General features: G+C 40.5%; 1 long non-coding RNA gene across 2 annotated transcripts; it reads right to left on the reverse strand.

Moving 5' to 3' along the window:
• Positions 1-291: 291 nt before the first annotated feature.
• LOC134174125 (uncharacterized) lies at positions 292-11639 on the reverse strand. 2 transcript variants are annotated; one of them, XR_009968512.1, is made up of 5 exons: positions 11242-11639; positions 10274-10835; positions 9719-9840; positions 3648-3729; positions 292-1422 (listed from the first exon to the last, which is right to left on the reverse strand). It is a non-coding gene; the product is annotated as an uncharacterized LOC134174125 (long non-coding RNA). The 2 variants fall into 2 exon arrangements; XR_009968511.1 differs by lacking the exon at positions 11242-11639 and having other exon boundaries at positions 10274-10943.
• Positions 11640-11859: the final 220 nt, after the last annotated feature.

The raw sequence follows: 11859 nt of genomic DNA on the forward strand, positions 1-11859 counted from the left end.
TTTAACATATCAGCTGAAAGACAGCACCTTTCATCTTGCAGCTTCTTCTAAAATCACTCTTCAGTGACAGCATCATATATGAGTCGAAGTCCTAAGGCAAGACAACAACTAAGCTCATAACTTTCTGCTCCAAAAGTGAATCCACAGTGAAAAATTAACACTCTGTCATAACACCAGGGACTTCACGGATGAATAGAAATTCATCAGGAATCACAGGTTGTGCAAAAAATAAATCCATTGGACAAAACCTCCAACTATCCCAAAATCCTTCTTAAGGAAATCCTTAATTTAAGGAAAGAGTTTAAAACTTGAACCTTGGTTCCATGTCTTCTCTAGTATTAACTTTCAGCAAGCTTATGCCTGACCTATCGCCTTTGCTTCACGAATACCCTACATTTCTGTGCCCTTAGGCTGTTGTACTACCACTTCAGGATCTCCTCCCCAAGACGTTGTTTTTCACATTTTTAACCTCATACATCATTTCTATCACCTCAGGAGCAGGAAAATCTCCAAAGCAGTGTTAAAATCTCAGTTACCATGTTTTAAATTAATATTTACACTGCTAATAAAAAATTCATATTTACCATGGCAACCTGCATCATACATATGCTCCTGATGAGAGGGAGAGAAGCCATTAAAAATAAATAAAAATAAGCAGGCACAGAAATGAAACATACACATTTCTGGACACATATTTCCAATGGAGGGGGAAAAATAAATTAATCAGCTCTACCAAAAACACAGATTTCCACATCAATACAAGGAATATGAGATGCTCAGAGTGAAATATGAATCACTAGTTTAGAGGGAACTCACTCAGTTTGGGTCTGAACAGCCTAATGGGGAGAAAATGAATAATCTCAAAATAGAAACTGGATGTCAAATCTTGTTTGGTCCAACTTGTGTTTAATCCTTATATTCCTTTCTCTGTAACCCTTACATTCCTTTATTCCTTTTTGACACATTTATTTCATTAAAAAAGAAGCTTTGGAAAAGCTCCCATCAGTGTATTTTCTTTTGCATCACTTGTTGGGGGTATTTTATAACCAGAAAATATTCTGATAAAACAGCAGAAACTTCTTAATTAAAAAAAAAAATCAGAGCCACTTCCCTTGATTTCTGGATACTCTAGAAAATAACAAGCCTGAACATGTCCTGAGTACTAACCACAATCTGTTTCTAAAGAAGGCTTCTGCCTAATCAGGACTATGGTGAAGCATTTCAGATGAAGTACGTTACATGTAACAGCATCCTTCCTCAGAAATGACAAGAGCTTATCTCATCTACCTGAAAAAGTCAAGGTGCTGTGCTCTTCTATCTGTGCTGGCTATAATCACACAAGCAGTTGCAAAGGTAAACACAATCTAGATGTATGCATGTATTCAGCTGAAGGGAAGAAACTCCGCTGGAGCGTAGTCTCTCCTGGAACAACAATACAATCAGAGCAGGGCATTCTCATGCACAGCAGAAATAACTCTGCTGATTTCACAAAAATTACAGCAAGAATAAATTTAGCTGTGCACAATAAAAGTGAGAACTTTATTGCAGCTGAACAATTGTCTGTACCTCATCTTCTCTGCGTAGACATAAAACATCAGAAGGTGAACACTCAGTATTGCTTATAATTCTTTTTATTGTTATTCTTGATGCCAGTTGCTGTCAAAAAATTGAAATATTTTCATAGCAGTAAAACCCAATCAGTCCTATACTGCCTGCTCTTTTTTAACTAGGGGGGGAAATATTAAACCATCATGAATTACAATTTTTAATATAGGATTTTTTATGCAATGATTTTTTTCCCAAACATTAATAAATGAGGGTACAAGTTTTTCCCTCCTTGCAAAGCTACCTTAGGTTTAATTTGTTTTTATTGATTTCCAGAGGCATTTACACAACACAAGGTACAGTATAAGAAGAACATGTTAAATATTTTCACAGGCATGTTCTTTTCACTTCTGAAAAATAACAGAAGAGCTTTCCAACCTGCTGTATGCTGCCTGCCAATCCTGTGTGGCAAAAGCAGCAGCATCGCTTTTTAAATATAATGGGCTTTATTTTCAGTATGGTCCAAGCCCCAGGTAAGTATTTAGGGTTAAATCACATAAATTAACATTATGTTTTTGTAACAAGCAGGAACAAATGCACCAACTTTGACATGACTGGAAAGAGATGTTTGTAATGCCATTACTAACACTACATGCTTTCTGAACAAGAAAATAAATGTGTTCAATTCAGCCTGCGGTATGCTCATCAGACAGACACGGCAGTGTCCTGACACTCTGTTAACCTGACCATTACACATGTTTCTGTCTGTATCATATATACACTTCATCTCTGGCACCAATGTTTATTAGAGAGCCCAAGAAACATCAAGGATAAGCCACAAGCATTTGGCTCATCATAAATCTTGAAGAAAGAAAATCAGGTAGCAAACTCAACCTTTGAAGGAAGTCCTTCCTGAGGTTAAATGACTTTTTCACTCATGCCAAACATTTGATCTTCCTTCCTATTCACTTAGAAGGAACTAGTTACCGAAAGCTACAGAAGAAGGCTCTTAAAGGACCTTCTTATGGTAATGGTTTGGTTTAAAAGCATGTGTCCTGAGGTTGTCTTAGAGTTAAAAGAACAAATACGCTGGTAAATAGTTAGGAATTCAACATGAGACATGGGAATGCACTCAGATGACACAACTCAAGGTTATGGTGACCCTCATGTTTCTAGCCAGCTCACAAAACAGAGCAAAAAATCCACAATTCAAAAGACAGGGTATCTCCTGACATAGCCGGGTAAGCCACTTTCAAGAGTCATAGTCATAAGAAATACCGAGTGAAGCAGATGAGAGCAGAGACAGGGGAAACAGATTGAAGACCAGAAAGCCAGACAAAGGCCTCAGGATGATTTTGGCAGGCAGACTGGAAAGGGCATAAATAATTTTGCCAAGAGCCAAACAGACACACAAACACAGGTAAACCAGCCCCAATGAAGTAGAGCTGCATACTGACTGCAAGATAGAGAGCAACTTGCTGGGCCTTAAATTAGAGAGGCTCTTCTCAGGTGCACAGAGGAGGTTGCACACCAGCTGCAGTGGTATAGTGGATATATTAAGTGTAGAACTGTGGCTTACATGATTTGGTAGACGTATTTGCTAGACCTGATGTTTGAAGAGTGATTCAAGTGCCTAAAAATAGCTATCTAAAAACACATTAAATAAGACATCAGTATGGGGCTGGCAGAAACAAAACAAGACTTACTAAGGCTTGTGCACTTCTGGCACAGCTGCTGGAGGGCAGGATATGTAGGGTGTCCACAATGGGACTGCACGTTTAGCACTAGAATTACATGCTTTGTAACTTACGTGGTAGAAAAAACAGACAAGTCTGCTGCCAGCCCAAAATACGGCACAAAAATTACACAGTGGCATCACTGGCCCAACAAAATGAAGCCTGATGCTCAACTTCTCCCTCACCCCTTAGCAGGCCAAAACACTTGCTTGTTTTTAATGAAGAATTACTGTTTCCAGCCTAATACTGCCTCCACCTCACATTACATATTATCAGCTACTCTGCTAGAAGTGATCATTCATTCCAGAAATACACGTAGCTAATTTCACATAAAACCAAGAGTTCAAGTAAAGTAGGAGCACTTACACGGCAAAGGGAGGAATGCTAGAAATGACATTCCAGAAAGTCCCTAAACAGAGTGAGGTTTCACCACAGGGCACAGACTTTTCTAGAAGAAAACAGAGAAAGTTTTAGAGAAACAAGTTACTCTAAACCAGAGGTTTATATTTATCTAGGTTACAGATTTATCTAAACTGGAATCTCACCTAAATATATAATGAAAATATATCACAAAATGATGAATATACAACCCCTGTAAGATGAAGACTACTACAAATTTTCTGGAACTGCAAGGGAAGAATATGTCTGAAGAACAAAATATTTATGTGTATATAGAGACCAGATGCACATTTTCAGCCATTCCATTTGAAAATTTTCCTTATAGCTTTCATAACATTTATTAGGAGTTTAAGATACTGGCATTTCTCTATGTCAATTGGATAAATGTCATTGACACAAACCAAAGAAAATAAGAACAGAAGATACAAATGCAGCCAAGTTGTATTTATAGTGAGCATAGTGTTCATCCCCCTGTTGGGTCAGTGGGATAGCTATAGAATCATAGAACTATAGAATAGTTTGGGTTGGAAAGGACCTTAAGATCATCTAGTTCCAACCCCCCTGGCGAGGGCAGGGACACCTCACACTAAACCATGTTGCTCAAGGCTCTGTGCAACCTGGCCTTGAACACTGCCAGGGATGGAGCATTTACCACTTCTCTGGGCAACCTGTTCCAGGGCCTCACCACATCTATTATTTTATGTACTTGTTCTGGCTAGGATGGAGTTAATTTTCCCCCTGTGTGGGGGGACTGAAGGTGGACAGGGTCAACTCATCACATTTTGCCAACAGAAGAAGATATATGTATCCTGTCTCTCCTGTTCAGTGACTGCCTGAAAAGCTGAGACTGCCTTAAGTCACCACCTAACTTTATCAGCATTTCGCACACACTCAGTGATCTGCAGAGCCATTACAAAGGCAGGGAATATCTGAAAAGTAAAAAGCTGGGTAAATTTGCTTGCTGCCTCAGAATTGCCCCCAACTGGGAATTTATTCCTTGCAAACCATGAGCTGCAACAAGGAAATTGCCATTAATGCATAAATATTTCCTGTGCTTTGCTCTTACTTGACCTTGTTTGTAGCTGTGCTTGCCAACTGCAGACACGAACTACATAGTTTAGCTCGAGTTTACTGCAAAGCTGGCTCTGAAACAGTTATTTGCAATGTGGAGAGAGCTGTAAGAACAGATCCTCCAAGTCTGTCACACTGCCTTCTGGCAGAAGAGCACAGAATTTACTTTACAGCTCTCAGAGTTATCTCTAAAGCCTCAACTTCTTGTTTGTACATCTTTTATTCACTTGGTGTTGTACCAAGGTGTTAACAGTTATTGAAAAACAACCACCAGCAGTCCAAAACAGCTCCTTCTGTCCCAAATAACAGAAAAGCTGTCACATCAATGTGTAGACAGTCACTAATTGTCTCAGAACAGTATAGAGCTGTATGAGATACAGGCAGCCTCAGGTCTAGTTGCTTTCCAGCAGCACAGCCAGCTCAGAGCTATTTAGCATGACAATGTACCGTGACAGGCAGGTACACAGAGCACACACAGAATTCTTTGGTACTTCCAGATTACTGTCACCACTCAGCTGGTACAAAGTTAGCCTGCTGGATCTGTCCTACAGAGCAAGCATCACTGTGATAACAGTACACATACGCCACTTAGTTTATGCGCTTAAGGTAGAATTAGGAAGATCAACACATTAGCAGTTCGTGACTGCAAAATAATTTTACATTTTTCCTATATAAATATCCTGTTTTACTTAACTCCAAAATAAATATATTCCCTGCTTCTCTCAGCTTCCTCAAACTTGCAGGTCCCATTCCAATGAGGGAGTGGATTTTTACAGCTATAACATGACAGTAATTTTATTAAGACTTTGCAGCCAAAGCACTTAGGGACTCATAGAAAAGTAATAAACACATGTTTTAAAACACACAACAGAAAAATAATTTTAAAAATAGACTTAAAATACAAATTAAGCAGCTGGAAAAGTTGTTCTAATAAACAACCAACAGCACTGGTCATAGGAAAAGCTGTAAGCTCTTTCAAATGGAAGAGCCTGCTTTGTTCAGTAATAAAGATGAATTAAAAGAGCAGCCACAGTGGGGCTGGGATTATCCACCTTAATGCTTTACCACAGCACAAGCACAATTATTAATCAACACTAATATCATAAAGCAGAGTAGGGGGTACCACTCACACCATCTCTAGAAATGAACACAGTGCTGTTGAAGCCATATTTAATATCACAAAGGTGAAGGTGTTCTTGGTCACAAATCATGATGAGAACTTGAGAGAGGATAGCATCACAAAACCTGAGAAAAAGCGTAAGCAAGCAGAGATGGAAGCAGTGCGCTAAAGAGGTGCTTCCACTCTCAGCAGAGCAGATGCAATGATGGAATATGCAAAGCAGAAGATGAAAGAGGAAGAAGGAGAAAGAAGAGCATAAGCCTGGGCAAAATCCAAGGACCACCAATGGGTTGGGAAGACAATGAAAAGCAGCTTGTCCAGTCAGATCAGAGAACAGTTCAGAGCCTAGCAGCTGGTGATAGAGTCAGGGGGAATGATTATATGGTTTCAGCCATAGCAGTAGAATTCCTATTTAACATGTATCACAGAAGTGCAGAATCCAATAATTTTCAACCAGTTTCTGATTGATTAATAACACATTAACCTGATCTAATGTGGAAATCTGAGGTGACCTTTAAAACAGCAGTGAAAGGACTTTGGGTGACAGCTCTTACAAAACTTGAAGCTGCCATGCTCTTGCTTTCTGAGCAAGGTGCAAGCACAGTGGATGTAAAATAAGGGCTTTCATTCAGCTCTGCCTGTACTTGCCTGGTACATGCTTTACATTCAAATAAACTCCCAAAACTGGAGTTAAACCAGAGACATCAGTAGCAGAACCCAACTGATTTTGAAGAAAGTCTGACAAAAACACACACTTCTCCTTAATTTCAGCAGCTTCTATAACAGGGTTGACTTTGCACCTTCACAGATGCTTGTGGAAGGGAGCAAAGTGTGAAGCACTCATTTTAGGGACAGGTTCAGAGACCTCCACACAAAGCACCAGAAACATATTTTATTTCTGTGGCAATCAGATTTTTAGAAGCTTTTCTGCCTCCCGCTCCAGCTATTTCAGCTGAACTCTTTGTCACCATCTAGCCGGACTCACCTAGCCAAGTTAGAATTGAATGGAGCAGAGCACTGGTCCCACAGGAGCGTTCACCCACTCATTAATTACACATAGCAACACAATGACAAGTTCTTGCTGCTTTCTACAGTTGAATAAAAGCACCAGATAACCTTTTTAAATCTTGCTTTATGCTACCTCCATTCATAGCTTTTCAATACCCTTGCACAACATCAGCAGAACAAGCAGTCCTGCTTTGTCAGCCAGCTGGGTGCCCAAAGAACAGCCTACCTATGAGACTGAACTGTGAGTCAGAGCACTAACCCATAATGCCTAGAAAGAGCTCTGTGTGCTGCCCAACCAACCACACAGTTCAACATCCTGTCAGTCATCAGATAAAGTATGCAAAAAGCAAGGAAGAAACATTTGCACAAGTCACACTTCAGCAGTAAATAGCCAGGCCTCAGGCTTTCACAGCACTACTGGCAGCCTGTTTGCCCAGCACCTGGCTTGGCAGTCCTTCAGCAAACATTCTCTTTGACTAATACAAATCACTTGTACAGCAGAAACAGGCCCACAGCAAGTAATTCATCAAATCTTAAAGAAAAATTAAGAAAGAAAGAAAAACATATATCTGAATGTCAAAATACCATTCCAATAATAGCACTTCCATTGTTAACCTGTGTAAGGAACAGATAACAAGAACTGCTGTCTGCTTGGCAAATGTGAATGTGACAGAAGAGAGCTAACCTACTCTTCTATCAACTTGTTCTGGTAAGTTGAAAGGCAACAATTTCTTTTTATGAAAAATATGAAGAAAATCCTTGACACCATACTAAGAGAATCACAATTGATTTGAAAACTCTTCTCTTGAAGCTCAATGGATTTGTCTCAAGGTGGAAAGCCACATCAGCATGATAGGAGATTGTTTCTCTGCATTTGAACAGCTTTGTTCTGAGTGGTAGCTAGGCTAAAGTAAGATAGACAACACTTGATTGACAGGTTTTCCATTTTTATATCTCCAGGAATGCTACAAGACATGCACGAGTGCCCCTGATAACATACGGGCTCAGAGAACACACCGTAATAGCCAGATTTGTAAATCCTTGGTATACCAGATGACTTATGCAGGAATATTACAATAAATTGCCTCTGAAATTGTGGCATGCTGCTCTGGGGAAGGATCTCTTCAGTGTCCCCCCAGGAACAGAACTTCTGTTGTTCTAAATTGCTGTAATTAGATCTCTTCAGAGCCCTGTGGCTATAGCTATTCCATTTCCAACACAGCAATGCTCTCCAGGCAACAAGATGGTTACAAAATGTACCTTTCAAACCAGTTAGCAAAAAGCTATGGGAACTCCAAGAGTACTCTTTATAATCAGAGCAGGATGTATGATTCAGTATTTTCAGCCTTAGGAGAAACTAGGCAGAAAGTAGGTATTACACATTCCCTCTTGGGAGAGAGATCTTACAATGTTTGCATTAAAAACTGTAATTCTGAACATACAGATTAACCACCTTAGTGCTGCTCTAATGAAAAGAAAGTCAGGTTATCTCCCGCCACAAGCCCCTAACCTGCATTTCAGGATTTAAAGTTTCCGGATTCAAGTAATGATTTCATCTTTATAGTCTGGGTCTGAAATGGACCCAGGGTGGAGCTGATCCTCAGTCTTAACAATCATTATGGAGGGAGATTTGTTATCGCTTTATACACCAGGATCAGTCCCTTAATTTTACACTAGACATCTTCCCACAACGGGCTATGGCTCAGTGATCCCATCTGCAACCTTTTCTAAAGGGCACGGGTATGAATAACAGGTTTGTCTTCTTCACTGCCATATAGTTCAGTAACAGTCTTACAGCTAAATTAACATTTTCTTTAATTTGATGTTTCCTGATATTTCATTTGATATTTAATATTTTCTGATATTTAATTTCATGTTATTTCCTGGTAAATTCCCTGAAAGGTCACTGCTGGAACATATACAAAGGCATTTTTTTGGTCATTTTTTTGTCCACTTGCTCCCACCACAGCTCAATATTGGTTCTGATCAGGATGACCTATATCTGTTCAGCAAAGATATAATGCCCTGTCACTTGCACCCTCAAAACATTAATAACACAGTTCATATTCGAATCACAAAAGTAATGGCATTCTGTTTGCTGCTTGAATATCAATAGGCTATATCTCAGCATTAGGAGACAAAACTAGGTTGGTCTTTTTTTTTAGAGAAACAGAAATGCCTTAATTTTTCATTGAAGTTTTCAAGCACAAATCTTGCATTTATGGCATTTTTCATCTCTAAGGATTACAAGTCTCTCCACTACAAGTGCAATATTAATAATAAAAAAGAGACATAATTCAGCTGACATTTTGAGTTTTCAAAGTATCACAGAAATTCCCTTGTGCTCTCTAAACAACTTTCTTGTAAGGTACTGAAAAATTACTGCCCTTAATTTGTAGTTGTAGAAATGTGGTTAAGTAACTGCACAAGACGACAAAGTGAATCAGTAGAGAAACCAAGGGATCATATCCAGAGTCCTTGATTCTATCACTAGATTCTATCCACAGAAATCAAGGGTTAAAGTCACTTTTAACCACATCAAGTTGAAAAGTAGCAGCTGGTTAATGTTACAGAATTCAGGATAAGCATTACTTATCATCAGATCATTTTCAAACCCAGTATTTAAGAGCAAAAGACCACTTGATACGGAGAGGACTGCTCAGGAACCAAACAGTGCTTGCTTGTGAACATCTGTGATTGCCAACCAGATGCTGAACACTCAGTAGAGTATAAAAAACCCAACACATTAGGTTGGGTTTACAATTAAAATGGAACAGACAGCAATAGTGTAAGAACATTAAAACTTGGGAGATTTTGGTCAAAGTGGGACAGTACTCACAGCCAATATCAATCAGGATGCAAAGAAGCTCTATTTAAATGTCCATGCTCTTCCTTCGTGCTGCGTCTGCTGTTTGGTCGTGACCCATTAGTAGTTGTGCTAATGCAGGGTTTTCTTGACAGCTGTTCAAGTTAAGAAAATCACAACAAACCTCATTCTTACTGTGGAGTATCTTGAAAACTTACTTGCAAAAGGCCTGTGAACTACCATTTGGGGTAACTGGTCCTAATACAAGAACGAACTTGGTTTAGAAATCTTGAGCTGACTGTATTTTACTCAATTATTAATTAGCCATGCTGGCAATAGGCTTTGCTCAACCTTTTGTTATCAATTTTGTGATTTCATGATCAATCATTAATCAAGCACAACTTCCAAAGATGATAGGCAGAAGAGAATTAAGAAAGGCTGAAATAGGAAGCTAGATGCTAAGAGTGACAAGGAGAAATGACAGCCAAGAATGATGAGACAGCAAAGACTGCTTGTCTAGGCTTTGTGAGAAACGAATAATCCTTCCAGGAAGCATTTTAAAGACATCAGACCTAAAGATTCACTTACCTTTTCTGTCTCATTTCTTCATGGTTTTCTGTGGGTATCGCCTTTTGTGGCTATTCCTACTCCTTGTTCTTTCTGATTCTTCCTCAGCATTATCAGCATCTTTAACAGATTTCCTCAACTACTTTCAGTATTTCTGAGGATGAAGCTTGGAATTTATGGCTTATTTACTTTTCTTAAGGCAGATACTGACACCACTACATCTACTGCATGTATGAACACCACACGGCATCACTCTTTGCTGTGTTGTGTATGTGCAAGCCATTGGATTGTACCAGTGTCACATCACAAAACAGTGACAACCAAAATATAAAACTCACAGACTGAAAAACCATTTGCTTTGTATCTTAGAGCTGCTGCTTATTGTCACCCAGGAGTGTTTATTGGTATGCTTCTAGCTCTTCCAGATCTTCTCAAAGGAGGAGAAATCCACATCCATGTAACTGTATGAGCAGTGAGACTCCTTGGGATCTAACAGCTGTCGCAGTATAAGGCCACTGGCCTCATCATACCATTCATCCTGCATTCTGCAGAGCCATGAAGCAACACATCATAGATACACAACCTGCCGAATAAAAGCCATGCTGAAAACTGATTGCACTCTGCCAAAGTTTGATTAAACTTAGCAAAGCCCCAGCTTCTGCAGGATTCTCATGTGGCAAAGCAGGAATGTACTTTGATCACATACTCGAATATAACATTTATTGAATTTGCACTGTGGAATCAGCACCTTCGCTATCCTTCAGTTTCCGTTAGGGAAGTGCACAAATGCATGTGAAGATCAGGTTAACAGCTGGTGTTCACACGTCTGTGAATAATCCAGAACTCACTTTGGGGCTGTACAATAAATGTGTGACCTTGATATTGGGTGTTTTTTTTCCCCACTTTAACAGGGTAACAGCTAATAGATATTGACAAAGCTCAGGAGCCATCCAAGTACAGCGAGCAGGTCTTCCGCAGCCTCCACTAACCATTGCACAAACAAGTTGCGCAAGCAGCTGGCCAAATTTGGGAACAGTGGATTAGCAGCATTAATCCCTTTTAATTAAAGCTCAAGATTTGAGATGATGATTACGCAGCAAGCGTGTAGACAGCGTTGTGTGAGCTTGCATAGGCACACTTCTCAGTGGGGGTTTGCACACCAGCTACTGACAGACGCTACAAGGCATTACTGATTAACGGGCCGGCAGTTAAAAATAAAACGAGCTGCAATCCTCAAACTTTTCCAGTCACAGCTCTTACGGGACAGACGGACGGGACCACCCGCAGCCACCGCACTGCCTCAGCTCGTCCTGACCACTTCTGACAGGAAAACGCCGACGCCTGACGGCAGCCGGTGCCCCGCTGGCTTGTGCGGGCTCCCGTTGCCGATAGGAGGCTGTATCAGCCCCAGGAGGGGCAGCAGGGCCCGGCAGAACCCGCTCCCAACAACACCGAAGGCTCCCGCTCCCCGCCTCCCCCACACGGGACCAGACCCCCCCACCGAGCCCCGCCTCGTCCGCGGCCACGCCCTCCCGCGCGGCACCTTCCGCCACGAGGGGGCGGGGGGAGCGATTCCCTCCGCAGAGCTCCGGAAGCGCTGCAGGCTC

This window comes from Pezoporus occidentalis, unplaced genomic scaffold (assembly GCF_034315485.1).
Source record: "Pezoporus occidentalis ecotype Australia unplaced genomic scaffold, CSIRO_AGI_Poc_V1 ctg58, whole genome shotgun sequence".
NCBI classification, from domain to species: Eukaryota; Metazoa; Chordata; class Aves; order Psittaciformes; family Psittacidae; genus Pezoporus; species Pezoporus occidentalis.